This window comes from Lagenorhynchus albirostris, chromosome 1 (assembly GCF_949774975.1).
Source record: "Lagenorhynchus albirostris chromosome 1, mLagAlb1.1, whole genome shotgun sequence".
Lineage (NCBI taxonomy): Eukaryota > Metazoa > Chordata > Mammalia > Artiodactyla > Delphinidae > Lagenorhynchus > Lagenorhynchus albirostris.
This window is the reverse complement of record NC_083095.1, coordinates 190332798-190360147: the sequence shown is the minus strand read 5'-3', so window position 1 is coordinate 190360147 and position 27350 is coordinate 190332798. Positions and strand designations below refer to the sequence as shown.

Below are 27350 nucleotides of genomic sequence, written 5' to 3'. Positions count from 1 at the left end.
CAGAAAGCTTATCGAACACTTACTATATCCATTTAATAAACATTCTCTCACTTAATCCTCACGTCAACACACACAGGTAGGTATTATTATTTCCCTCCCTTTATGACCAGAACTAAAGTATAACAGACATAGAAAACAAACTTATGGTTACCAAAAGGGAAAGGAGGGAGGAAGGGTAAATTAGGGATTTGAGATGAACAGGCATGCACTACTATGTATAAAATCGATAAACAACAAAGACCTACTGTCTTTCCTCCTATGCACCAAGCACTGTGCCGGGCTCCAGGGGGTGGTGGTGACAACGGTGGGAACAACCTCTGCTCCCCTTGGAGCTTAAAGTCTGGGGAAAGGAGGCTACGAGGACCACTGATTCAGAGATGAAATGATGGTGCTGCTGGGAGAGAATTCCGGAAGAGTGAACTTAGAGGGAAGATGATTTGGGCAGGCGGTCTGCCGAGTTTCGGATGCCAGAGTAAAGCAAATTAACAAATGAGATTGTTCAGAAGCTGACGGAGATGCTGCTTGGGAGCTCAGAGACGCGGGGTGGGAGATGTGGCCGGCTGACGGAGATGCTGCTTGGGAGCTCAGAGACGCGGGGTGGGAGATGTGGACGGCTGACGGAGATGCTGCTTGGGAGCTCAGAGACGCGGGGTGGGAGATGTGGCCGTGGGAATGACATAAATAATGTTGACAGCTGAAGACAGGAGCCTAAGCTAAGATGAACACAGAGAAAATGAAGTCTAGAGACGGGTGCCAAGCCTTGGAGGATCCAGGGAGGATGGACGCTTCCCCAGAGAAGGAATGCTCACATGGTATCAAAGAGGCCGAGGACTGAGGAGCCTTGAAGGAGAAGGGGTAACAGGCTCAGGTAGAGCAACAGAAAAGAGCTCGAGTTCTTTCCATTTGACCTAAAGGAGGATTTTGCTGATTTCTAAGAGCACAGTTTCGATAGAGGGGTGAGGGTAAATGACAGCTTACGAGGGACTCGAGGGGAAAACAGGTGATGAGGAAAAGGTAATAACCATTTGCTAAATATACCCACATTGAAGAGTTGCTGTGGAAATCGGGTGGTACGGTCAGTTAGAGGGATAAAATGCTGAACGAAATCGGGTTTATCATCACGTGATCTGACCCAAATATGAATATGTTTAAAGATGACTGTCATTGGCTTTAAAATAGAACTGTTTCAAGGCGTGCCAACTAAAATGGGACCCCCAGAGCTGACCGGCCCAAATGAATGGTGGTCTCTGCTCTCCAGTTCCTGTTTGGGATCGTGACTTGGTTTAGTTCGCAGATTCTTTCTTCCTTTTATAACTAAAATTTTAAAAATAAAAGAAACAATCTAGTTAATCCCCCCAAATGTATTTCTCCTTGGGGAAACATTTACATTCTTATAACCCCAAATGCTAAGCCAATAAAAGCAGAGGCAGAAACCATTATTCATTGTTATCAGCAAAAAAAAAACGCAGAAGAAAATGAAAGGCTCAAAGAATTGTGGTGTTTTGGGGGGAGAAAAATGACTTTTTGGTCTTTGTATTTTTATCTTCTCTGCCATCATAATTTAGATGGACAGAGAACAGGCCTGGCAATCGGCCACATCCGTAAGGCTTGTTTCCCAGAAGCCTTGGAGAAAGACTTAGGGCATCTTCATAAAAGCACCGCAGGCTCAGGCCAGGACCGTGGGAGACCACGGGAGTGATCTGTCCCTGTTGAAAGAAATTGTTAAATCCAACACCAGCATGTATTGATTTGGGAATCGGAAAGATGCAGTCTTCCTAGAATACTCATCAGGTACTAACCTTTGTTCCAATTCAGGCTCAGACACCAAAGCAGTGAGCACAGCAGCGACAGCCTCGGGTCACAGCCACTCTGCGGAGAGGCTGAGGCAACTGAGGTCATTTGGCTTGAAAAAGAGGAAATGGAGAAAAGATATGGATCACGTGAGTAACTATTAGCTCTTTCTGTTAAGAACAAAGACACGAAGGAGTGGTTTCCACTCCCCCAAGAAGGCTTCAGTTGGAGATTAGGGAAGAATTTCTGACCACTCGGTTTGTGAGCATTGAGTGTGCCGCTAAAGGGTTGTGGAGAGGACCCAGGTTCAAATCCTGCATCCTCCTTTGTGACTCTGAGCAAGTTCCTCATCCTCTCTGTGCCCCAGTTTCCTCTAAAGTGGGGACTAAGTCGTACCTAACTGTTGTAAGGATTTCACGAGTTACTCCAGGTAGAGACCCGTCATAAATGCTCCACGGATATCAGCTCTCAGGGTCTCCGCCATGACCATTGTCATCATCCTTTTACCCGAGCGACTCTCATCTCAGTCCACAAGGTCAGGTGTGAAGGAAATGTAACATTATTTTTCTAAAACTGAATTCACCGTCTATTTCCAGCCCCCATTTGGAGGAAAATGCATCTCTGGCGATCCAGCCTCACCTCCTTTCCTTGTTGGAGGAGGGTTGACCTCCACACAGCCAAGGTGCTGGGGACGGGGCTGGTCCACAACCCCAGAGATCCAGGTGTGGTCTCAGCGCACAGGTAGCTGCCACCTCTTCAGGCCCAGGTCTCTTCCAGCTTCTTCCACGACCTGCGTGGGCATCCTGGGAGGCTCTCATAGGGCTCATTCCACTTGGGGATCTCGTCCCTTTCCCAGAGCTGGGTCCAGGAGAGGTTGAGACCCAGGACCCCTCTGCCAACTGACTCCCCGAGATCTGTCATTCCCCTTCCGTAGGCCTGGGGAGAGCAGAGCGTAGGACCCACTTTGCTTGAGACCCAAACCTTCCTGTACATGCCTTACAGCCCCCCCGTGTCACTCTTGCGCTCTCTGCTGTGGACAGATGGGGTCTAAGACTAAGGACTGGTTCACAGCTTTATCCCACTGCTGCCGGCCTGAAGACATGACTCTCTCACTTCAGCCCCGGTAGAAGGTTCCTGACGTGGGTTTCTTGATGATTCTCGTACATAACTTCCTTCCGTCTGCACAGAATCACTGCAAGGTGCTCCTCCGAAGACTGATGGCCACTCTGAGCCCTTCTCTGAGGGTCGGGACTCAGCCACCTACCGTCACCATCCCGAGAGGGTCCCCGTGGCACTGACCACAGGCAGACGAGCTGACACATGTCCCTCCATCACAGCACATGGCACAGGTAAGGTAGGGCCAGAAACGTCAATTAATTTCATTCCATTTCTAGATGTAAATATAAGAAAATAAGACGAATCAGGAAGAACTCACCCCAACTGGTTCCAGGACAGCCACAGAGAGGACCCACCTTCCCAGCAGCTGGGACTCTGAGGTCTCCCCAGTCCTGAAACTGCCCCCAGGGTCCTCAGGAGGGCAACACAGCGTAACATAGAGAATTAGGTCTCAGTGATACCCATACAGGGAATCATATGTGAGCTTCCCAGGGCTCTTCACACACACACCCGCCCCCGGCTGTGGAGACCCTGAGCATCTTGAAAAAGGGAATCTCCATGAAAATAATTCTACAGGGACCAGAACTGTGTAATACACACACACACACACACACACACACACACACACACACACTCCTCTGCTGTTTAAATAATAATAAACGGGTTAAATAATCCTAAATAAAGTTTAATAGGTTTAAGAGAGGTGAACACACTGCATACCACTCAGGCCGTCCGTTCCACACTGTTCCTGTCAAGTTATCTGCCAACAGTAATTTCAGGTTAGGGTGACCCTCCATCCCATTTGCCCAGGACAGAGGGCTTTCAGTGTTAAAACCAAGACAGTCCCGGGCAAACTGGGATGGTTGGCCACCCTGCTCCAGAAGGACCCTTCCTGCCTTGTGCCTGGGTTAGAGCCATCCTGCCTTGTGCCTGGGTTAGAGCCGTCCTGCCTTGTGCCTGGGTTAGAGCCGTCCTGCCTTGCTGGTTAAGTGCAAACGTTTAAAAGTCAGACGATCTGTGGTGAGGCTTTGGACTGCATGCACTTACCATTACCCAATGCTAAATGAATCAAAGGATGATGAAAAGTGGATGAATGGATGGTGAATGGACAGATGATGGATGGAGGGATGGCTGGCTGGCTGGATGGTGGATGGAAGATGGATGGATGGATGGATGAGTGGGTGGTAGGTGGTCAGATGAAGGCATTAGCCCCAGTAACTGATTAGATACCTCTTTTATGTAAGTATGGCATCAATATGTAAAATTTATGTTCTTAACATGAATCGTGGGTCTTAACACTCTTCTGTTTCAAAATGAAATGGAAGAGTACCCATTAGGAGGATAACAGACCCTGAGCTGAGTAAGAACTCAGCCTCTAATGTATGACACCTTCCTTGGAGAAGGAACATTCCCCTGCCAGGACTCATTTAAATCTCTGCGAAATGGAAGCAAGTAAGTTATGCTTGTCCAAAATGAATTAATCTCAGAAGAGTTCCTTGAGAATCTTGGATATAAATTTCTCCTTCAGAGCCAACATTAACACATATCTTACATAAAAGTGAAAAGAATATTTCCAGTTACTCCCAAAGAAATAGATTACGGTATCCAGTTGACAAGCGCTTATCTTAAACCTCCAAAGAATTAGACGAGCTCTCCTTAAATTTTACTCTTTAACTAACAGACCACTTTGAGGGTAGCCAGATCTGTGGTTTTGGTGGAGGAATCACCAAACCTCAGTGACAGGCCTGTTTTCTATCTCTGGTAGATTCATCTTTTGAGGAATTAAAGCAGTTTGTGTGCCTTACTCTTTGCAGACTCCAAAAAAGACTGCCCAGATATGGAGAGAAGGAAAATTCTATGTACCTAGAGAATCTAGGATGATCAAGTGCTTACCCTACCTCGTGGCTTACATGCCACGGGAGACCATTGTCTTTTAAAAACTTACCCTCGTTAAGATTTTCAAAGATGTAGAGACTCGCCTTTTGCTGATTTTGTTTAGGACGTAACGACCAAGTTTTATTTTCTTTTTAATTGTGCAATGGATAGGTCTAATGGATGTCGCCAGCATTTTCCATGGGTTTGGAATGGAAATGCACCTCTGTGGATATAATGCTCACACCTCCGTCTTAGTTTGCTCATTTTCTGGAGAATTCTGCAGGGGAAATAGCACTGGGCAGTAGACTGGGATATTATCTGGGGTCTGTTATTCAGGGGCATGAAGCCCTGTGCATGTCACTGAACCCTTCTCAGCCTCAGCTTACCTGACCTGCGAAAGGGAGCTACTACTATTTACCCTCCTATCGGAGGCCTTGTCATCATCACCGGAACTATTGGCAACGTGTAGCAAAGATTAACACAGTCAAGCAGCGTCATTCTATTAAGCGGAAGAAATTAGGACAGAAGGACACTCGCCTCACATCAACATGGCTTTGAACCTACACATTAGGTTGTAACCAAGCTTCATGGGCTCCGACAACGTCAGCAAGGCAAACAGCAAACTAACTTGCCTTCATATAAATAGAAAAAAATGTGTTTCTATTACTGGGGCCGGATTGGCCTATGTGACCTACACTTAGCTCCTTTGGTTTTATCACTGAAAAGCAACCTTAAAAAATGAAGCCCTTACTCACTCTTAGAGTCCATGACGTCATTGGGTGGAGTGGGCGTTATTATGGTGCCCCGGGTGGCCTTTTCTCAATTTCAGTTCTTTACAAAAGATCGGGAACATGTTTATGCGGGTGAAGGAACTGGGGTTCACAGTAGCTGTCGTTTCCAAGAGGGTTTAGCGCATCCGTAGCTTTAACTCCACCCGTCGTCCCCTTCCTCCTGTAAATAAAACTCCCCCAGAGACAGCTGCATAAACTTCAGGAGCAAGGATGCTCTTAGAAACATTAGGTTTGCTTCCCAATCCTAGTAGATCAGACTCTGTAGCCTGGCCTTCTAGAAACGACTTTGAGTGCCCTACGCATTATTCAGGGGCTCAAGTACCAGCCAGATGAGCCCTGACCTCAGAGACCTCTTGACTCTGAAGACCCTTTGTCCTTGTTTTCATGGCCAGAGGGGCTGCCCCCCCTGCACCTCCTTCACTGCCTCTTGTCACTTAAGTGTGTGTTGATTAATAGTTCTTCCCAGGGAGCCTTGAGTTAGTTCAGCCCATTTATTTCCAATTTCTCTCGTTCCGGCTAAGAGGCTGAAGGCTTTAGGAATCATAGCGCATAAGAGAAGGCTGAGGCGGCAAGAAGGTCTTAGTGGGGATGAGATCTCTGAGGTTAGACACTTAAGGGCACTACATTCCTGTGAGGCAGGAGCTAGATGAGCTGGGCACGCCATCAGAGCGCAGAGCTGGGACCAGCGAGCTGGGCACGCCATCAGAGCGCAGAGCTGGGACCAGCGAGCGCAGGTGATGAGGAGAAAGGTGTCAGCTCAGTAGGATGAAGAACAGCCTTCAGTGCCGGAATGGGCTGCCTCATGAGGGAGAGCTCCCCAGAAAGTATGCAAACGGAGGTGCTCTGACCCCTTATCAAGGGGGGATCTTGCCTGGTTTAAGGGCTGGACGCAAGGGCCTCTGGGGTCCTTTCAGACAGAGATACCAGGATACTAAGTTCATCAGTGAGTTTTCTCAGACCTGGACACTCCCCCGACCTTTCTGGGCCCTAAACTCCCCAGCAGACTTCGCAGAAAGCCGGGAGGAAGAGCGTTTCACATTCCCCAGATAACAGTCTCCCCACCCAGGTGAAAAGGTGAGGATGACAGACACACACCTGTGAGATGAGGCTCTTAGTACTGTCGCTTGCGGCAGAAGTAGGAAGGCAGTAAACGTTGAGGTTAGTTCCCTCGTTTTCCTCTGAATTCCACCGCTCTTACAAAACCGCCTTTCTTCTCTAACAACAAAGGGGTTTGCTGAGCTCATTACATCTTTCCCAAGAGCGTATTAAGGCTAAAACAGGGCCTGGGACACAGAAGGTGCTCAATACATCTTTGTTAAAAGAACAGATGAATACATTTTAAAAGCAAGAGAAGAACGGGTTCAATGCTTGACCCCAAAGTCAAGTATCTTAGCCGCTCCAGGGCCATCTGTAAAATAGGGTAAACATACTAATGGTGCCTGGCTCGTAGGTCGTCCTGAGGATTAGAGGAGACAATGAAGGCTGTACACTCGGCAGGGTGTCTGATACACAATCAAGGTTTAACAAATGCTGGCTGTCTTCATTGCTGTTGTAATCATTCTCATTGCTGTCATTTTCAACAATGTGATGGGGGAGGGGGTGGAGGAGATGAAGTGACACATCGTCTTAGAGCAGAACTGCTTTCTCATTACCCCTCATGTGATCACGTCACATCATCACACGTGTGACCCATCATATCGCACGTGCTGATTTTAAAGGAGGAAAAAACCAGGACTCCAATTCCTGCCGATGCAGGGGACACGGGTTCGTGCCCCGGTCCGGGAAGATCCCACATGCCGCGGAGCGGCTGGGCCCGTGAGCCATGGCCACTGAGCCTGCGCGTCCGGAGCCTGTGCTCCGCAACGGGAGAGGCCAAAACAGTGAGAGGCCCGCGTACCGCAAAAAAAAAAAACAAACAAAAAAAAAACCAGGACTCCAATTAGCAAAGGGATGCCTTTCCTTGCCTGAGAGGGCTGGATTCCGCAGACCACCGGGGACTGACGCTCATTGCCTCGGTAATTATAGGGTCCTGTAGAGACTGTAGATGTTGGAAATCAGCCTTGGGCTTCAAAGGGGGCCAGGGGCAGTCAAGAAGACTTTATACAGTGAGTACCTGCTGGAAAATGTCCTAAAAGAATGCGTCTGCGGTTTACATTTTCAAAAGTACTTATCAGCAGAGGAGAGAATTTATGAACGCTGAAACTTGTATTTTTAAAATCTTGTCCACTCCAGCTGCGTGCCCTGCCCGTCCCTCCAGATGGAGCTGGGCCCCCTGCTACCGCGTCTCCCTGCTGGGAAGAGCTTGTGTGGACCCCGAACCAGCAAGAGAACGGAAACCACACGGGGAGGGAGGAGTCTTCCCAGTGAAATCTACATGTGCATTTAGGGTCGGAAGTGACATCTCGCCTTTGTTCTAACATTCTGGAAGGACCTTTCCTCTCTGTAAGTAGTAAAACTCCCAACTGCTCTGCTAGGTGCGTGGGTGGGGGGCTACTGATTGAAGGCTTCGTACAGAGTCAAATGATTTATGACCATTTTGTAAAAACAAAGAGATTCTATTATCCGTCTGCAGCCACAAGGCTTCCGTAGCTAAGTGGCTTGAGGGACCTATCGTCCAGGCCCTAATTACCCATGAACCCATAGGCCCTGATGAGTCAAGCTCAACAATTATCCAGCGACACAAATGAATATAAGCAGAGATAAACGCCCTTGATAAAAGCGCCAGGACAAGCGGGATGTGACTTATTAACAAGTTATAAAGCCAGTCCTTTATAAATAGGCAAGTAACAAAGGCTTTTCAGGGCCTTTTCACCCTAATCCCAGCAGGTCCTGCTGTGGCATCACGAGCGTATGAGAACTCACTGCAGCCGCCCAATGCAGTCCTTTCCTTATGAATCCAAGACGGCACGTGGACGGCGGTTCTCAGAAGAGACTTCCAGAAAGGTGAACTGCTCTTCGCATTCTTCTCATTTCTTCAGAGGAAAGTGAAGCATGAATAGAAGTGATTTACTTCTTTTTAGACTACGTCACGTAATTTAAACCAAATCCCAGAGCGAATCCCGTAGGGTCAAGTCTTATTAAGTGTAGGTGGTCACAAAATTCTTGCTCTAGAAAACGGAAGTTGTCTTTTTTTTTTCTAAGTTCTGAATTTCCCAGAGAGTGCTTCTGAAAAGTAACTGCTTCAGTGTTTCCCAACTGATGCGAACGGAGTGTTTAATCGAAATTCTATGACGAAGTAGTTCATTGTAATTTGCAATAAACCTTTTGCCTCTTCACACAAGATGGCGGCCTTCTGACATCCTTGTTTCCTCCTTCTAAACATCGGCCAGTTTCCAACCATTGTTAAAATGGGACATTGTATTCATACGAGCTCAGTGACTGATTTGTCATCAGACACTCATTTGGTCCATTGTCATACAAACTGAAAATTCTGGCCACTACACTATTAAAAAATTATCAGTTAAATGGGGTGCGATGCGACACTTAAAGTGACCCCAAGATTAAACTCTTATTTGGGGTTTGTTTGCTGACTAACGGCCACTTCCACCAATTTGGAGATATTGTGAGAAAATTCTGCTGCTGACAATAAAAAGTAACCATAAAGGATGAAAACGTTCTGGCTGGAACCAGAAGAACATCTGGAGGTCCTTAAAACTGGTGAATTTTCCCTCTAAATCCTGATTGCCAAACTTAGAGCCAACCACCCAGAAACTGTGGCCCTCACGCTAACTCCGTGTTTATGTTTCATTAAAAACGACTTTAAGGATTTATATCTTGTTCTACAGAGGCCCAGTTCCCACGGTTACAGCCTCTCCTCTCACTGGGCATGTCCTGGTGCACGGCCACATTCTCGTCTCTTGGGCTGGGAAGAAGGAGCTTCCCGGAGAGTAATTCCAGGGTCCTTTTTCATGTCTAGAAGTCCATCAGCACCCTCCTGAGGTATCCTGAGATAAATGTGGAAAACTAGGATGGAAAACCCAGCAATGAACATAATAACATAAAAAAATTACTGTGCTAGGGTTTGCTTCTAAACATCTAATAAATCTGTAATATGTCATGAAAGTGACTAATGAAAAGTGACATGATTTCAGCTGTGTATTAGAAGTCCAACACAGTCCCACTGGGCTATAGTCAAGGTGTCAGCAGGGCTGTGTTCCTTTCTGGAGGTTCTAGGGAAAAGTCCATTACTTCCCCCCCTCCCCACAGTTTCTAGAGGTGCTCACATTCCTTGGCCTGTGGCCCCTTCCTCCAGCTTCAAAGCCATCAAAGTTGCACCTCTCTGACCCTTCCTCCACAGTCACATCTGTCCCTACCCACTGCAGGTAAAGGTTCTCTGATTTTAAAGACCCACATGATTAATCTGGGCCCATTCACATACTCCAGAGTAATCTCCCCATCTCAAGATCCTTAACTTAACCACACCTGCAAAGTCCCTTTGCCATGGAAGGTAACACGGGTTCTGGGGATGAGAATGTGGACATCTTTGGGACCATTTTTCTGCCTGTCACACAAGATGTTTCCAGATCTCAAGTCATAAAGAGGTTTGAAATCATAAGTTCATCAATCACTTCTCTCCTTATCATTCCTTTTAGAATTGAATTTTATCCTAGGAAATAGGACAGAAGTTTTCAATGCCTAAAACCTTAAACGTAGAACAAGTCCACAAATTTCACTAGTCCATGGAGAACCTCCTGTCTGGAAGTTTTCCAAAATTTTCAAAGAGATGATTTCAACTTTACTGGTAAGCATGAAATCTATCCAGTTTTAATATGGCATATTTATATGAGACACCCAATAAGTGTTCTTTGGATATGCTAAAATGTTCATTGAAAGCATAAACTGGAGGCTGCCCTACTCCCCCCAGCTTACAGAGGGGAAAACTGAGGCACACAGCAGCTGTGTGGATGACAGGCTCTTGGTACTCCAGCCAGGCATCAGGGCTGTGCCTTTGAGGTGGGAGAGCCAAGTTCAGGACATTGGTCAACAAGAGACCTGCCAGCTCCACGTAATATCAAACGGTGAAAATTTCCCAGAGATCTCCATTTCAACACCAGCACCCAGCTTCACTCAACGACCAGCAAGCTACAGTGATGGATACCCTATGCCAAACAAATAGCAAGACAGGAACACAACCTCACCCATTAGCAGAGAGGCTGCCTAAAGTCATAATAAAGCAATAGACACCCCAAAACACACCACCAGATGTAGACCTGTCCACCAGAAAGACAAGATCCAGCCTCATCCACCAGAACACAGCCACTAGTCCCCTCCACCAGGAAGCCTACACAACCCACTGAACGAACCTTAGCCACTGGGGCAGACACCAAAAACGACGGGAACTACGAACCTGCAGCCTGAGAAAAGGAGACCCCAAACACCTCTCCCTGCACCTGTCACCTGACAGGTGCACCTGACCCCTGTCACCTCTCCCTGACCAGCCCACTCCCTGCAGGTGCCACTGTGGACTCAGGGACTCTGCTTCTCCCAGAAGAGAAATTCCTTTGCCCAAGTCGATTAGAAATCCATCCTCCTCCTAAACTTCTTGCTCCTGCAATGAAGCAGCTGTCAGGCAATGCTCACTGCTGCCTTGCACCCAGCGCTGACTGCAGCCCCATCAGTCCAGGACAGGAAAGCAGCTTCAGTGGCCATGGACCAGATGCTCAAAGCACACGGGAAGGGTAGGGGGAGAACACGCCATGAAATTGTCATTTCCCCTGCCTCCTTTCCTTTCCCACCCACATATGAACTTTGTATCATATTAATTCTTACAGCCTCTCCTTGTATACAGCATTTAAAAATTTAAGCTCCGACTCCAATATTCAAGCAGTAAAGAAATGTTGCTTTCTTTAAATGGCATCATGAGATCAAGCAGGGTGCTTTGCTCTGATGTGAAGCAGCCTTTTTCTGGGATCCACAGGGATGTCTGTTCACCCTCTGAGCTCCCTCTTCACTCACGTTACGTACTCAACTTCCCTCTCATTTCACTGCCACCTTCTCTGTTGAACACTTAAATTCTCCCGATTCTTAAAGGGATCTCGGAGCTATTGCCAAAAAGTCCTTTCTCTTTCTTCTTAAAGCCACAGACGCGATTTTCTCAATGTTTTCTTCTGCTAGGAGCATTATATATCCTTCATTTATTCATCCAACAGATATGTGTTGTTGACCGAGAGCCAGGTTCAATGCTGTCTTGTGGATTTCCCTGACAGCAGCCCCTATCTGAGGGTCTAGCTGACACTCTCCCCAAAACACATCTGACTTTAGACGTGAACTCTAGTCAAGGGGGATCTGGGCCTTTAGCAAAAGAGAGAACAGTCTAATCTGTCCTGAAAACAGCTGAGTTTAACAACAACAAATGAGAATGTCCTTTTCTGAAGACAACTAAACAACTGTTCCAGCAAATACCAGTCAGTAAGGAAGGCCCACATGTAGGTACACACATTTCTAGCTCGTCCTGATTATACTCCTAGTTAGAACAGGTGGGTTCTAAGACCAGCTTTGCCATTCCCTAGGGGCATGAGCTGGTCCACGTCACAGCTCTGCAAAACCCCAATGTCCTCACTTAAACATCTCAAGGTCCCTCCCCACTTCAACAGTCTTTGAAGGAGATCTTCCCCCTTGCTTGGAATGTTTGGTGTTCAAATTAAGTGTACCATGCAAGAACCTTCCATGGTATGATTAAGGAAAGAAACAAGCTGTAATTTACGGAATTCCTATTTGGAATAATATTCCACATTATTTTACAGCATTGAAAGTTCCCAACAAGCATGGGAGATAAATATTCTTTTCCCCGATAAATATTCCTTTCCCCGTTCATGGAGGAGGGAACAAATTCAAAGAAAAATACTGAGTCTATGATGACAAGGTAAACACTTGGCACAGCTGAGACTTGAAATTAACCTTATTCTAAATCCTTGTTCTCAACATGCCTAGTTCCAAAGTGCTGCTGGTTAGTAAAACAGGACTGATGGGCTTCCCTGGTGGCGCAGTGGTTGAGAGTCTGCCTGCCGATGCAGGGGACACGGGTTTGTGCCCCGGTCCGGGAAGATCCCACATGCCGCGGAGCGGCTGGCCCCATGAGCCATGGCCGCTGAGCCTGCGCGTCCGGAGCCTGTGCTCCGCAACGGGAGAGGCCACAGCAGTGAGAGGCCCGCGTACCGCAAAAAAAACAAACAAAACAGGACTGATTCTTCAAACTACTCATCCAGGCAGTTTCATGTTTCTCTTCCTTCCTGTTCTCCTACATTCTAATAATGGCTTTGACTCATTAAGCTCTCCAGCAGAGGTTTTGTGGGAATGGGAAAAACCCTGAACTCTTAGTGACTTTCTAGAGTCCTCGGAATAAACCACATCAAAGTATCCTACTGAGCTCAGAGTAAATGCAGGCCAGCTCATCTGCTTTTAGCTGGATCCCCCAAGTGTCCAAGACCACCCCAACTGCACCCAAGAGGGAGAAAGCGTGGACGGAAGGAGACGGCAGTCTTAACATATTACAGCTGAAAGCCTGCGCTTTTCAAGGTTTACAAAATATATGAAGATGGAATCATGCTGCAGAGTCCCCTCCCAGGGCTGTGGCGGGGACCCACTGAAGTGAGGGGCCCCTAAGCTGTATCTTCCGCAGCTGCAGGTGAGCGCTCCTCCAGCCCCACCTTGCTCAGTGGTATTTGTAAATGAGATTTATTCTCACTGTCATCTGGCTACGGGTGCATTCATCTTTTAAATGGAAATAATGATTGCTATTAAATATGGCCTAATTTTCCTGCTATTACTATCATGCATGAGAGATTTCACTTCTTACCTGAAAACGGAATTCTTTGAGTCTAATTATTTTCATCCGTCACGTAACCAAAGGTCTTCAGAGCTGGAAAGAAACAGAACTCCTTTAATCTACAAACCTGGATTTTCAGGGATGAGAAAACTGAGGCCCAGGCTAACGCTAGAGAGACAGACACTCGTCTGTACAAGAACCATGACAATGACCTCGGCCAGTGTTTAGTGTTTCTTCTGGGGAAGGAGAAGGACAGGCACGCTCACCACTCCCAGAGAAGTTGGCTCTCACTGGGGGATTTGTACGTATTGAATGCAAGGTCATATCGGATAAAAGTGAAATTATTATCAGAGGCGAGACGTGTGATCTCATTGTATTAAACGCTTTTAATGTTTAATATAAGAAGTTGCACAACCTCATCTATCAAGGTGAGGCTCCCACCGCTTGGTCCCCCAGGTTCTCCTGAGCCAAGGGGCTGTCAGTTCTGCTGAGAAGCCCCTTGGGGGCTGAGAATTACGCAGTTTGAAGAAACTTCCAAAGGCCCTCCATTTGTATCCCTAGTTTATTGTTTGGGGCCAGAAGCACTATAAAACTTTACTACAACAGGCAGGGACAGTGTGCTCTATAAAATGCGTGTTTGTGTGGGTGAGCGGGTGGGCGTGTGTGTTTGTAAGTGGGACAGAACATAATGTTTCTGAGAATAGAAATACAAAATAGTTGAGTTAATCCTAGGAGGAAAATGATCAACCCAATATACTTACTTTTCAAATTAACTGCATCCTCTAAAATAAACTTTTAGTTCAAGTTTTTGAAGAATTCTCCATAAACCCAGAAATTCTGGATGATGACCCCATGCAAATGTCCAGGGGCAAGCGATTTATTGCTCTGGTCATGGTCTGAAGTGAGAAGGAACCGTGTCCAAATGACTTCCAGGAGACTACGAAGGGGGACAAAGAAGGGGGGGTAGGGACCTCCTTCCACACTCAGGGTTTTCAGACTTTTCTTCTTCTTCTGAAAGTCATGGGACCGTTCTCCAAATGAAACGGTACAATAAGCTCAATAGGTAAACACAGCCGAGGGCAGCTGCTCTAGTTCAAGCCAGGGTGAAGGCCCTGTCCCCATATCCCCCTACACACGTGGACGCACAGATATGCCCTTCACCCATGTTCTGGTCCACACAGCATCTCTGAATCCCCAGGAGCCCTTGAAGCGCGGAGGTTATAAAACCTAGGGAATGAGCAATGCAGATACACACAAGTGATGGAGCTGAAGGATTCTAATAGTCTCGACTGGAAATCACAGCCACAGAATAAGATTTAATCATAAAATAAGATTTTTGCAAAAGCTTATTTCAAACTCGGGAAGATCAAAGAGGCTGGAGCAGTGCTGTCTAGTGGAACGTTTACAAATGTCAATAGAACATTTTGGAAATATCCTGTGTCCATGCTGACCAGTACATTAGCCCCTGCCCATGTCTGGCTACTGAGCCTTTGCTGTGTGGCTGGAGGACTGGGAACTTAATTTTTTTATATTATGTGATTTTAATTAACTGAAATGTAAATTTATCTATAGCCACATCTGGTTCGTGGCTACTATATTAGACAATGAAGTGCTACAGTATTTCTCTTCTGCAGGTAAAAATACAAGCACAGACTCTGCAATGACACACGTCTACCCTTCCCGTGGAAACACCTAAGGGAGCAGATCATCCCATTCTTCTTTTTCTCTTTATTCCACCCAAAGGAAGTCCCAGACCAGAACCCTTTCCTGTTAGATTTCTACTGTTGCTGTTAATGAATGACTACAGACAGGGTGGCTTCCAACAACACAAATGAATTCTCTTACGTTCTGGAGGTCAGAAGTCCAAAATGAGTCTCCTTGGGCTGAAATCAAGGTATTGGCAGGGCTGCACTTTTTCCGGAGGCTCTAGGAGACAATCTGTTTTCTTGACATTTCCTGGTTCTCGAGGCCCACAGTCCTTGGCTTGTGGCCCCTCTCTCTGTCTTCAAAGCCAGCAGTGGAGCATCTTCAAATCTGTCTCTGACCTGCTGCCATCAGCACTTTCCTTCTCTGATTCTCTCTGACCCTAACCCTCCTTCTTCCCACTTACAAGGGTCCTTGTAATTACTTTGGGCCCATCGGGACAAGCCAAGATAATCTCCCACCTCAAGAGTCTTAATTTAATCACAACCACAAAGTCCTTTTTGCCACGTTAGGTAACATATTCACAGGCTCCTGGGCTGCGGGCGTCTTTGGGGGGCCCCTTATCCTGCCTACCGCATCTTTCTTGTGGATTACCTTGAAGTAAGACCAATACCTTTTGTCAAATTCATAAAAACTCAGCTTCTAGAAGGTAGCCTTGGTGAGTAAGGCTTCACGCCAGGTACCAACGAGTGAGTTGAGGTTTTCTCAGTGTTCTTTGGTCCAGTCTGGTGGTTCTCCAACTTCACCCAGCATCACAATCACCCAGATGGCTTGTTGAAACAGATTGTTGGATGTGAACCCCAGAGACTCTGATTCAGGGGGTCTGGGCGGCCCAAGACCAGGTAAGGTTTCTCAACCAGGTAAGAGATTTTTAACATACAACCACAAATTCTTTGACACTCCTCCCCGAAAACAGTGGACTGGATTTAGTGACTCGCTTCTAACTGTATCTGATAGACATGATGGATTTCAAGACAACGTTCTAGAAGGCACAGCAGCTTCTATCCTCTCTGTGTCTCTGGCTCTGGCTCTCTGTGTCTCTCAGGTCACACACCCTGGGGAAGGCCAACCTTCCTGGGAGTCAGCCACCTTGGAAGATGTCACTCCAGCCCTGGTCGAGCCTTCCGATGACTGTAGCTCTGGGCGACACCTTGTCTGCACCCTCATGAGAGACCCTGGGTCAAGATCTCCCAGGTAAGTCACTCCTAAATTCCTGACTCATAGAAACTGTGAGAAATAAGAAAGATTTATTGGTGCTTGAAGCCACCAAGTTTGGGGGCAAGTTGTTACACATAACAGATAACGAATACGTCAGGGGATGCTGAGCCCACTGGTCTGAAGATCACCTTTTGGGACCCACTGGTCCAGCCTACATGCTGTGGAAGGCACAGGCTCATCCCCTGCCTGCACTGATGATGCCCAGAGATGCAGGGGAGGGTCAGGCTCTCCGGTTTATAGATCTTCTCTTTTCTGCAGACGTCTTCGGTTTCCACCAGTCACTCTTTTGTGGAAGTACCTTTTCTGAGAAGAATAACAACAACATGTTAACCGTTAGCTGGACTCCAGAAGCCCATGTCTGTCTCCTCAGCCATAAAAAATCTTCTTCACGTGAGTGAAGAACCAGACAGCTTTAGGGAGAGGAGGAAATGATTCAAACACTAGACCATCGCTCTCCCTCACACTCTTTTCAGTATGGAGGTGAACAAGATCAAGAAAAAGAAAAAAAACAAATCGAAGCTCTTGACAGGAGAGGGAGAGCTAGCCCCAGGCGCCAGGAGAGCAAGGGGCTTCCAGCTGTTCGATAACGAGAGACTGAAAGTCCCCTCACTGTGTCCGAGAGGCCAAACCCTGACCCAGCTGTGGAAGAAACGAGGAGTTTACGTTATCTGGGCTGTTGGTGAGAGCTGAGTGGACACACACTTCCTGTCTGCTTCTCCCCAAAGATGAGCAAACCCTTCAGCAAAGATGCTTCTCCAGGGGTTGCACTGGCTGTTTACTTAGTCAGCAGATGTGGGCCAAGAAAGGAAATACGGCTCCAAGAACGAGGGAGGGGAAGTGGTCGTGAAGACAGAGAGCCACAGGGAAGGATCCTGAGACCAGGAACAGAGGGATGCTGGCTCTGAGAGGCGGGTTGTCTCTGGTCCCAGCAGCGCCCGGCAAGCTGGCCAAGCAGACTCGCATCAGTGGTCCCCACTCCATCTGATGGGATTTCTCTGGTTTTCCCATTTATTTTATAGATACTTAAACTGACATGTGATTCCACTTATAAAGAAAAACTCCTAGGAAGGCAAAACTAATACAGAATGACAGGAAGCAGAAGAGAAGTTGCCTCGGGCCAGTACTGGGGGGAGGGGCGACTGCAAAGGGCCATGTGAGAACTTGGAGGGTGATGGGAACGTTGGACATTTGGACTGTGGTAGTGGCCACATGGGTGGATACATTTGTCAAAAGTTATTGAATTGGGTGCATTTTATTGTACCTCAATTATGTCTCGATAATGTTGATCTTAAAAAAAGAAGTGTGATCTATGCGGAGTCCTCTGATGGGATTGTGAATGCTTGGTTTGTCAAAAACAAGAGTTGGGCTTCCCTGGTGGCGCAGTGGTTGAGAGTCCGCCTGCCGATGCAGGGGACGTGGGTTTGTGCCCCGGTCTGGGAAGATCCCACATGCCGCGGAGCAGCTGGGCCCGTAAGCCATGGCTGCCGAGCCTGTACATCCGGAGCCTGTGCTCCACAGTGGGAGAGGCCACAACCGTGAGAGGCCCGCGTACCGCAAAAAACAAACAAACAAACAAACAAGAGTTATCTGGTAGAAGAGGGATTCGACCATTTAGATTAGGCTCAAAGGATGGGGCTAAAACAAATGCATACAAATTGTAGGAAGCAGACTTCTGCTCAATGTACTCACATCAATCTTTTGTTTAACACAGTTTTATTGAAAGCACTGTGGGTAAAGGTTTCTGACCCTCAGATACGTATGAATAACTTAGCTTCTCTATTGTTCAAATTAATTTCTGTTCAAAAAGTCAATGTTGGGCTTCCCTGGTGGCGCAGTGGTTGAGAGTCCACCTGCCGATGCAGGGGACGCGGGTTCGAGCCCTGGTCTGGGAAGATCCCACATGCCGTGGAGCAACTAGGCCCGTGAGCCACAACTACTGAGCCTGCGTGTCTGGAGCCTGTGCCCCGCAATAAGAGAGGCCGTGACAGCGAAAGGTCCGCACACCGCCATGAAGAGTGGCCCCCGCTTGCCGAAAGCCCTCGCACAGAAACGAAGACCCAACACAGCCAAAAATAAATTAATTAATTAATTTTAAAAAAAAGTCAATTTTGCAGAGAGCGGATTATCAATTAATTAGAGGTTTCCCCATTTTCCCTGGGGTCATGTCTGAGTTCTAGTAGGTTTTCTTAGTGCCAAGGCACTCAGGGCACATGGAGGCTTGAAGGCAAGCATCCCCTGGAATAGCCTTCTTCCCACTCTGACACGTGGTCACGACCCCTCCTAGGCGGCTGCAGGGCACGTGACCTCCCTGGGCCCCTGCACCACAGCTGAGCCACATTAAGGGGGAGCGTCATGGTCCCTCTGCTACTTCTGTGCCATGGCAGGGACAGGGGAGACACACAGAGCCCTTGGCAAGTTTGTCCCCGGCCCATCTGCCTGGACAAGGCACAAAGGCACAACGTGTGTGTGACAGCACTAACTCCAGGACTCTGCCTTGCAAAGCAGGCCACAGGTCCCCTCCATTCTTGGGTCCCCAGAAGAGCCTGAAATCAGCACTTCAGCACTAGCGTAGTGGTTGAGAGCAGTGACTCTGGATCTAGACTCCCTGCGTTCAAATCCTCGCTCTGCCGGTTGCTAGCTGCATAACCTGGGCAGATGGCAGAGAAATGAACAGATTCGCTGATGATACAGTCTGTGGCAGGGGTTCCATCACAGTTCAGGTCTTCTTATTCCCTGGTCAGGTTCTTTCTCCAAAAGGCACACACTACCCTCTTGGTGAAATTAAAGAGCACTCGTTTTTTGCCAGTAGATGATGTGATGGTTAATTTTGTGTATCAATGTGGCTGAGTCACATGCCCAGATGTTATTATATATGTGCAAAGTCCAAAGAGTCTGCAGGCTGGGCTCCGCTGGCATGCTGAGATAGTCAGACTTCTCTCTCTATGTGGAGTCTCAGGGCGGCACTCCCTCCATATGACCTCTCCACACGTCCGTCCAGTGGTCTCCATTAAGGGAGCGTGACCTCTTACATAGAAGCTCAGAGCACCCAAAAATGCAAAAGCAGAGGCTGCTAGGCCTCCTTAAGGCCACAGCCCAGAATCATCAGAGTGTAAATCCCATCACAGCTGACTGGTTAAGACAAATTAGAGGACGAGCCCAGATCTGAGGAGAGCACTACGCAGGGACATGGATGCTGGAAGGCACGGTTTATTGAGAACTTTATTTTATCAACAGCCTGCCTGGGCCATCACGCAAATATTTCCTTCAGCTGTGTCACCAGAAGGGATGTTGCGACCGACTGGCTTTAAAACAATGAGACGCGGGAGGCAACAAAAAACCAGGGTGATGAGATGGATTTCCTCTCTGACCCACAGACTCAGTCTCATTAAGTCCTAGAGGCACTTGCGAATGCTCTGTTTTCTCATCAGCCCTCCGCATCCATCATCTCTGTCTGGGCCATTTTGCTCTCCCTGCCCAGATTAATCTAGTACCACTTACTACATGATCGACTGAAACCAGATCCTCACTGAAAGTGGGCAATGGAGGATTAGAGTAATTAATCTGGTCCTTCGGGCAGGCTAGTTCCTATATTAGGTATTAGTGTCTTCATCGTATCACTCAGATAATCAGGGGAAAGTTGGAGCTTTGGATACGTGACCCCAAGACAGCCGTAACTCTCTGCTGGCTTTTGTGACCGCCTCACCTGCGAGGTGTTGGCAGAGAAACCTCCTTAGTTCTCAACTCCAGATACGAGAAGCGCATCTGAGCTGCCGTGTCATCGGCAGTCCTTGAGACGAGCATCTAGGCGGCCCTGAGGGCCAGGAGGGCAGGACAGGTAGGCTAGGAAGCACGCACATGGGGGGCGCGGCCGCGGGATTCCCGGCTAGCCTGCGGGATCACCGGGGCGCGAGGCCTCCCAGGCAGCCGGGTGGTGGTACAAGCCGTCCGCGCTCAACCAGAAACTCCTCCAAGACTCCGAGCTGAACGCTGCCCCGACTTGGCTATCTGGTGGTGCCTCTGAGAGACCAAGAAAGGCAAGCCTTGAGGACTCTACTTCAGACCCATTCCTGGCAGAAGGGCTCCTGGGAAGTCTAAATTTAGATCTCTGAGCGACAGTTTCAGAAACAATGTCCTTACATGACACAAAATAAACGGGGCATCAGGAGAGAGGGGCCAGCTCCTCACCCACGTCCGTCTGTACGTCTGTCCCACACGTCTGTGTGCCGGGCACTTGTTGCAGGCTCGGCTCTGCGGGAGAGGAAGGGGGCACCTCAGAGAGGAACAGAGCTGGCCCTGCTTCAGGAAACTCTCAGTCCAACAGAAGTTCATGCTTCTTATGCCCCAGGGGCCCATCCAGCTTCACGGTCGGCAGAGGCGGCCAAACGTGCTGAAAGGCTGTGCTGAGGGCAGGGAGCGTCGCCAGGTCACGGGTGCTTGGGGGGGGGACAAAGATTGGGCAGAATAGAGACTTGGGGGGATGAGCGCCCTGCGTACAGTTCTACGGTTCTTCACCTCCTCGTCTCACCTGACAACGCGCCCCTCAGCCACGAGCATTGTTAGTTCCGTTCTGACAACGAGGACACTGAGACCAGAGAGGTGAAGCGATTGGCTTCGGGTCACACAGCCCGTTCAGGGCAGCATTGGGCTGGGCGTCAGGACAGCAGAGGGCCTGCCGCACGGCGACCGCAAGGAGGAGCGTGGTCTTCTCACACAGAACAGGCGGCCTGCCCGGACCAAGAAGCCAAAGTGCTGGGAGTGGGCGCTGCCCTGAGGCTGAAGGCGGCCCCCTGGCCATCTGCCCAGGGGAGGTGGGCACAGTGGCCCTGGGGACAGTCGACCACTCCCTTCCCGGACAGCAGCACCTGCTGGCCTGACAGCGACAGAGGACGCATCCACGCCTGACAGCACCGCATCCTGCTGAGGCCCTCCACGGATACAGTGCCCGTGGTAACCAAACAGAGGGTTAAGGGCACAGTCCCTAAAGCCCTGCAGGCTGGACGCAGGCAGAGAACTGACAGCAGCTGGCCCCCTCCTTACGGAGCACTGACTAAGCTCCAGGCACCACCCCAACCTGCCTAATCCACCCCCCACACCTCGCACCATCCGCTTTACCAGACGAGGGAACGGCCACGGGCCTTGAACCTGCTTAAGGAGAGAACTAAGCCAGAGGATAGGCAAAGGGTCTGAAGCCAGGTGTCTGACACCAACCCCCAAGCTCTGACCTCTGTGTCCTAATCCCCACCCCCACCCCCCAGCAAGTGGCCGTGAATGAGAATGGACATCAGAATGGAAGCTCCTTGAGGGCAGGAATTTGCATGTGTCTTGCTCAAGGATGCAGCCCGTCTCCTCAAACAGTGCCAGGCACGTGGTGGGCTTTTAATAAATATTTGCTGAGTGAAGTAAAGAACTGGGAAGCCACCCTGAGATGTCAGGGCTGAGCTGGCCCAGAGACTTGCTCCCAGGCATTGGTCCTGCAGCTTGAAAGTCAGATTTTTCCTTAACGAGACAGACTAGCAAAGGCCCTCGCGTTTGTGGCTTTACATACAAGGTGACCGGCCATCAGCCCACCCTCAGACAGCCCCCCATCACCTCCGGTCACTTCACTTAACCTTCAACAGCGCGACCTCTCCTTTCTGGAGGCCGAAGGCTCACCACGCGTCACAGATCTTACGTCTCCCTGTAAACCGTGAGAAAAGTCAGTTTCGCGTCCGCAGGTGGCAAAGGCCCCAGGCTCTGCAGAGCTGCCGCCGCCTGCCCCGGGGGGGGGGGGGGGGGCTCGGGCCTCCCGCGCTCAAGCACGTTCCGGGGGCAGTGAGCGCCGGATGGGCTGGAAATCGCCAACGTCCCGAGCATCAGCGAGGTCTTCTCCCACCGCACTGCTTCCCCAGAACCACGCAATCTGTCAAGCGACTTTGTTTTGCCCTCCAGATAAATGAGGAACCAGAGGGTGTTTTTCGGACTGTGAATTCTTGGCATGTTTTCAGGCTTCTAAGTAAGCAGCGTGAACACTGCCAGTCTTCTCTGGCTCTGCTCACGACTGTTTAAGGAGAAATAGAATCATGGATCCAGGGGCCTCTGAAGTCACCTGACGCAGGGGTGTTTAAACTTCTCAGGTAACGGAATCCTTCTTGCAAACACAAGCTTACCCTGAAGTCCAGCTCGGTCATATTCTATTCTAAACACATTCTAACATACCACATACTACATTACATGAAGAAAGCTCTCAGGGCTGTGGATGGGGCATGTGGCAGCTATCTCCCCAGCCCCAAGCCCTCCTTCACCTTCCAAGCAGCAGAGTCCCAGAAACACGGGTCTCCTCCAACCCCTCCCCGCAACGATGGCAAACAGAGGGCCTGAGAAGGGAAGGGGCTCAGCCAGCGTCCCATAGCAGCGAGTAGTGACTCTCCCAGGCCGCTCCTGGCTCAGGACTCCGCGTCTCTCCACAGCCCATACCCGTTTCCCCACCAGCCACGAAGGACACGCCAGCCCGGGGCAACTCCACGCAGGGAAGGCCGCCGCCTGGTCCCAAAGGACCCAGGCAGGCTGTGGACTCACGCATCGTGCTCACAATCCCACACCCCGTGCCTCATTCAAGGTGCAGCCGACGTAAAGGTGATGAAATTCACTTTGACATAAAACCTGAGCTCTAGCCTGAGAACCCCGACGGCATCCTCCTTCAGACCTCGGGCGTCTACTCTCACCAGCCTGGACCTCCGGTCTCCAAATGTGCCCTTTAATGGCAAAAGAACGTGCAAACACAAGCAAAGCCTCCCTTCCAGGCTTTTATTTATGGAGGCAGATCAGAGACCGGCCTCGCAGAAATGACACCCCGGGCCTGGCCTCGGACGGACGGCTCTCCCTGTACGGTGCTCGCCAAGGCCCCAGCATGTGACGCGGTGATTGTGATCTAGAAGCTTCCTCCAGCTTCAGCACGCAAAGAGTCTGAAACAGATAGGACACAACCCACTCTTCCCCTCCCCAGGCGGAGAAGTCCTTTCCCGAATTAACTCCCAAGAGGCAGGGAAAGAAGTGTGACCCGCGGCCCCAGCCCTGCGTCGGGGCTCCTGCGAGAAGAAAGGCTGCAGAAGTGCCCCCAAGCCCCAAACGCCCCTGCTTCGACAGGCCTTTATTCTCTTTACCTTCTCAACTACCCTTCTTCTCAGCTCCAGCTACTTCAGAAAAGCTTCCGTGTACAGCTGGGGCCCTGGCAGTTTCTCCTTCTGTCTCTTCCCTGTCTGCCTGGTCTCAGCAGAAGGCCTGGTGCCAGAGGCTGAAATGGGAAGCTCCTCTCCCCAACCCTCCGCCTCCCCCTCCCCTCCCCCTACACCCCTCCCCTCCCCTCCCCCCTCCCCCCTCCGCCCCTCCCCCTCCCCTCCCCCCTCCCCCTCCCCTCCCCCTACACCCCTCCCCTCCCCTCCCCCTCCCCTCCCCCTCCCCTACCCCTCCCCTCCCCCCTCCCCCTCCCCTCCCCTCCCCCTCCACCCCTCCCCCTCCCCCTCCCCTCCCCCCTCCCCCCTCCCCCTTCGCCCCCTCCCTCCCATACCCTTCCCCCCAGCTCAGGGGAGGGTCACATGGAAAGTCTTTGGCTGGGACACTCAGTGGTGCTCAGAAATCCTAAACGCTGTGGCCTCTGCAGCGCCTGCCAGGGAGAGCAGGGAGATCGCTCTGCGGCCCGACTGTCAGCGGGCAAGATGGAAGAGGCCTTATTAGGTCATCCAGCCCAGGAACAGGGCGCGCCCGCTTCTTCTCCTCGGCCCGCAAGAATGGAACTCCTGCACAGCTGCATCCCGCCGCCCCCAGCACCCCCGCCCTCCCCTCGGAGGAATGTGCTGTCCTCCCAAGACCAACAAGCCCTTCTCCGGCTGCATCCCATTCCCTCCCAACCTGGGAAGGAAGCCGAGAACCAACTTCTTCCCCAGACCCAGTGGGGTCGGTTCCAGGGCTGCTGCCCCCTCACCCCTTGCTTTTTCTGCACACTTGGCACCTTTTACTATCCACGCCACGTCCTCATTTGTTATGATCGTTGCTTGTCGCCGGCCTCCCTGCACTACAATGTAAGTTCCTTGAGGAAGGAATGGGCTCCTGGGTCAGGCATTAGCGCAGATGCAATTTCCATAAATACTCATTGAATGTGTCTCTTACGCACAAAGATCACCCCTCAAGCATATATGCCCCGTGTTTCTTTCCCTCAACCGTTTCTACAAATAGAGCCACTTTCTCTTCACGTGCAGAGAGGAAGGAAGTCACCCTATTCCCGTCACTTCCCTAACTGCTCTGTCTGGAGGACCACAGTCTCCCTCCACCTTCTTGGGGAAAGTGAATCAGTCCTTCACTCGACCTCCTCGGACCACAAGCCCGCAAGTTCCAAGGCGGCAGGGCAGTTCCACAACTCAAGGAGGACGATGAAACACCAGCGACCCAGCAGCCTGCGGGCCTGCCCCCCACCCTGCCCCGAGTGCCTTGAACCATCACCTCCAGGAACTGCCCCCAAGGAAGAATCTTACCAACTCTGCCACTCGGAGCCGTTACTGCTGCCTAAGACTTGAAACCTTTCCTCTCCTAGAGCTGCTGTACTTTCCCCAGGCAAGTTCACAGTCAAAGGGTCAGACCGCTCCTGGTCAGCGTTTTACCAGTTGACCTATAAGAGGCCAGCGTCTGGCCAACCAGACAGCCTGAGTGTTCAATCCTGGAGGCCCACAAACCCCCAGCAATGGGTCTGCTCTTTTAAAATATTAATTTGTGTTTCTGATTATAGAAATAACGCATGCTTATAAAAAACTTGGTTATAAAATTATATTTTTTAAAAAGACGTTGAAAGCACCTGCCAGCTCACTGTTCACACATTTTAGAAATTTTCTTTCTCTCCCTTTAGTCCATTTTTCTAATTTTCTCCTTTAGGAAAAAAAAATTTTTTTTCAGCCCATCTTTCCCATTTAGGTGCCTCACGGCTAATTCCTGATTTCCCAGAGAAACATGGAAGAGCTTGTTTCGGTGGAGTAGCGTGACGGATGGTGTGGGTTCCTCGATGGTACAGAAGCGGCACGAAATCAGTGCCGTGGACTGAACACACGTTGGGACAGTCCCCCTTAAAATGTGGCGTGTGGGCAACTAAGTGAGTGTGATTTCAAGGGTGAGAGAAGGTCTTTTCCTCAAATTAGAATTCCTTAATGACCCATTCGCTAATATCTACAATTCTATTGTGAGAACCCTATTCTTGAACCCCAAACTCTATCTACAGCTGGTAGAACTGAAATCCCAGAAGAATGAAGTGGCTTTCAAGGCTTTGCAAGTGTTCAAATGCATATATCCGGGGAAGGGAGATGATACACACCGATCACCATGAGTGTAAGTGGGTCTTTCCTAAGCACCAAAGGGTAGCAGGAAAGGGAAGAAATCTGAGGGCACAGAAACCCAAGAGGGTTGGCTGGGAGTGAGGACATAGCCAAAGAAGTAAATACAGAAGAGTGGGAAGACTGGAGACACCAGAACCAACTTTATGTTTTTCCTCTTGTGGGTTATTGATATTTAAAGAGAACATACCAGAGAATCTGTCTCCAGTCTGGGCCCTAGTTAACTGTGTGACCACAATATGTAAGATAAAGGGATTAGGCCAGGATCAATGGGGTTTTTTTGGCCTTAATATATGTCAGAATTACCTAGTAGCTTAGATAATACAGATGCCTGGGCCCTATCCCCAGAAAGTCTTATTCACGTGGTTTATAGCACAGGCATTGGTAGTGTTGATGAAGAAAGTCATCTGTCATATCAGTAAACAAAGGATATGGCCATCATATGGCCATCAGCCACTGTAGTGCCCCCCACCCCCCCACCCCGCCTCCACCAAGCTGTGTACCCTGAGGGGATTCAGGATGGGAAGTAACAGGATACTGGCCCTACTTAAGGTGCCCATCAAAGGAATGATTTCAATAAGTCCAGATTCTTGCATCTTCCCATAAATAGAAAAGTGCTAAATTCCTCAACTTGAGATGTCTGGTTTTATTTAATTAACTGTCATCTTTTGAAGTTCTGACCACCTGGTCTTTGTTGCAAAACCCCGTATGTATCCTGGCTTCTCCCTTACCTCTTCTGATGGTCCCTCAGAACTACCTGACAGCCTGCTTCCTGGGCTTAAGTCCTCAGAAAGTCTACCGAATAAAACATAATTCTCAACTTCTAGGTTGTGCGTTTTTTTTTTCAGTTGACAGTACGTATCGTTTTGGTTTTGTCTTCAGAGCTCCCCAGCAGATTCTAACATGCAGCAAGGTAATTTCTAAAGACCCTTTCCTGTTCCAAATTCAGACTCTGTACAGTGTAGGAGCCGAGGACCCCTGCATGTTTACAAGCAGGAGAGCTGCTCCATCCACCTGCACGCCCTCTGGCCCCGACACACCGGCGGGTCTGCACCCACAGAGAGTGGAGGCTTCCTCGAGGCCACGTCGCGACTTCCAGTGACAACATATGCTGTCATTTGTCCTCTCTTCTTTCATCCAAGGGTTTAATGAAGAAGGTAGGGCAAGGGCGTCCATGTAGCCATGGGGTTAATTCTTGATTGGCCTTTTGAAAAGATTGAGTGTATGTCCCAATGAGTATGTACCAAAGCTCATCCGTCAGGTAAAACACTCCATATGGCATCGATGAGGTTGTTTCTTTTCTCAGACTGTTAGAAATTCTTCAAACGTTAAAAGGTCGTTTTTAAATGCCAAAAAAAAAAAAAAAAGAGCGTGTGGGTGAAAGTAAATGCCATAATAATTTATCGTGTTGGCAAGCACCATACACCCATTCAGATGTGCTAATATCAGGGGATGAAGCTACAAGACCATCTTCAACTTGGGCTGGGAACAGAGGCGGCAGCGTGACCGTCATCTACTGACTTGTCTGATAAGCTGTGGGAATTTGCTGGAGCACATGTCTACCAGAGCCGCCATGACACATGTACACACACATTAGGGGAAATGAGTCGCATTCTCAGCAAAGTCAGCCTCGGAACTATCGGGGGAATTTTTTAATCCATCCCTGCGAGCTCGAAACACCCAAGAGCTCTCCTAAATTTATGTAAATTTATAAAGCCTCCTGGTTCCTCAGAAAGTGTC

The 27350-nt window shown here is 49.3% G+C and overlaps 2 long non-coding RNA genes across 4 annotated transcripts; both read right to left on the bottom strand.

Moving 5' to 3' along the window:
- Positions 1–1478: 1478 nt before the first annotated feature.
- On the bottom strand, positions 1479–23521 carry LOC132527497 (uncharacterized). 3 transcript variants are annotated; one of them, XR_009543012.1, is made up of 7 exons: positions 23400–23521; positions 13369–13431; positions 7508–8545; positions 5538–7307; positions 2431–3181; positions 1800–1903; positions 1479–1706 (listed from the first exon to the last, which is right to left on the bottom strand). It is a non-coding gene; the product is annotated as an uncharacterized LOC132527497 (long non-coding RNA). The 3 variants fall into 3 exon arrangements; XR_009543013.1 differs by lacking the exons at positions 5538–7307; positions 7508–8545 and adding an exon at positions 4853–5059; XR_009543015.1 differs by lacking the exons at positions 5538–7307; positions 7508–8545.
- On the bottom strand, positions 16273–21435 carry LOC132527502 (uncharacterized). Its single transcript, XR_009543017.1, has 2 exons — positions 19964–21435; positions 16273–16563 (listed from the first exon to the last, which is right to left on the bottom strand). It is a non-coding gene; the product is annotated as an uncharacterized LOC132527502 (long non-coding RNA).
- Positions 23522–27350: the final 3829 nt, after the last annotated feature.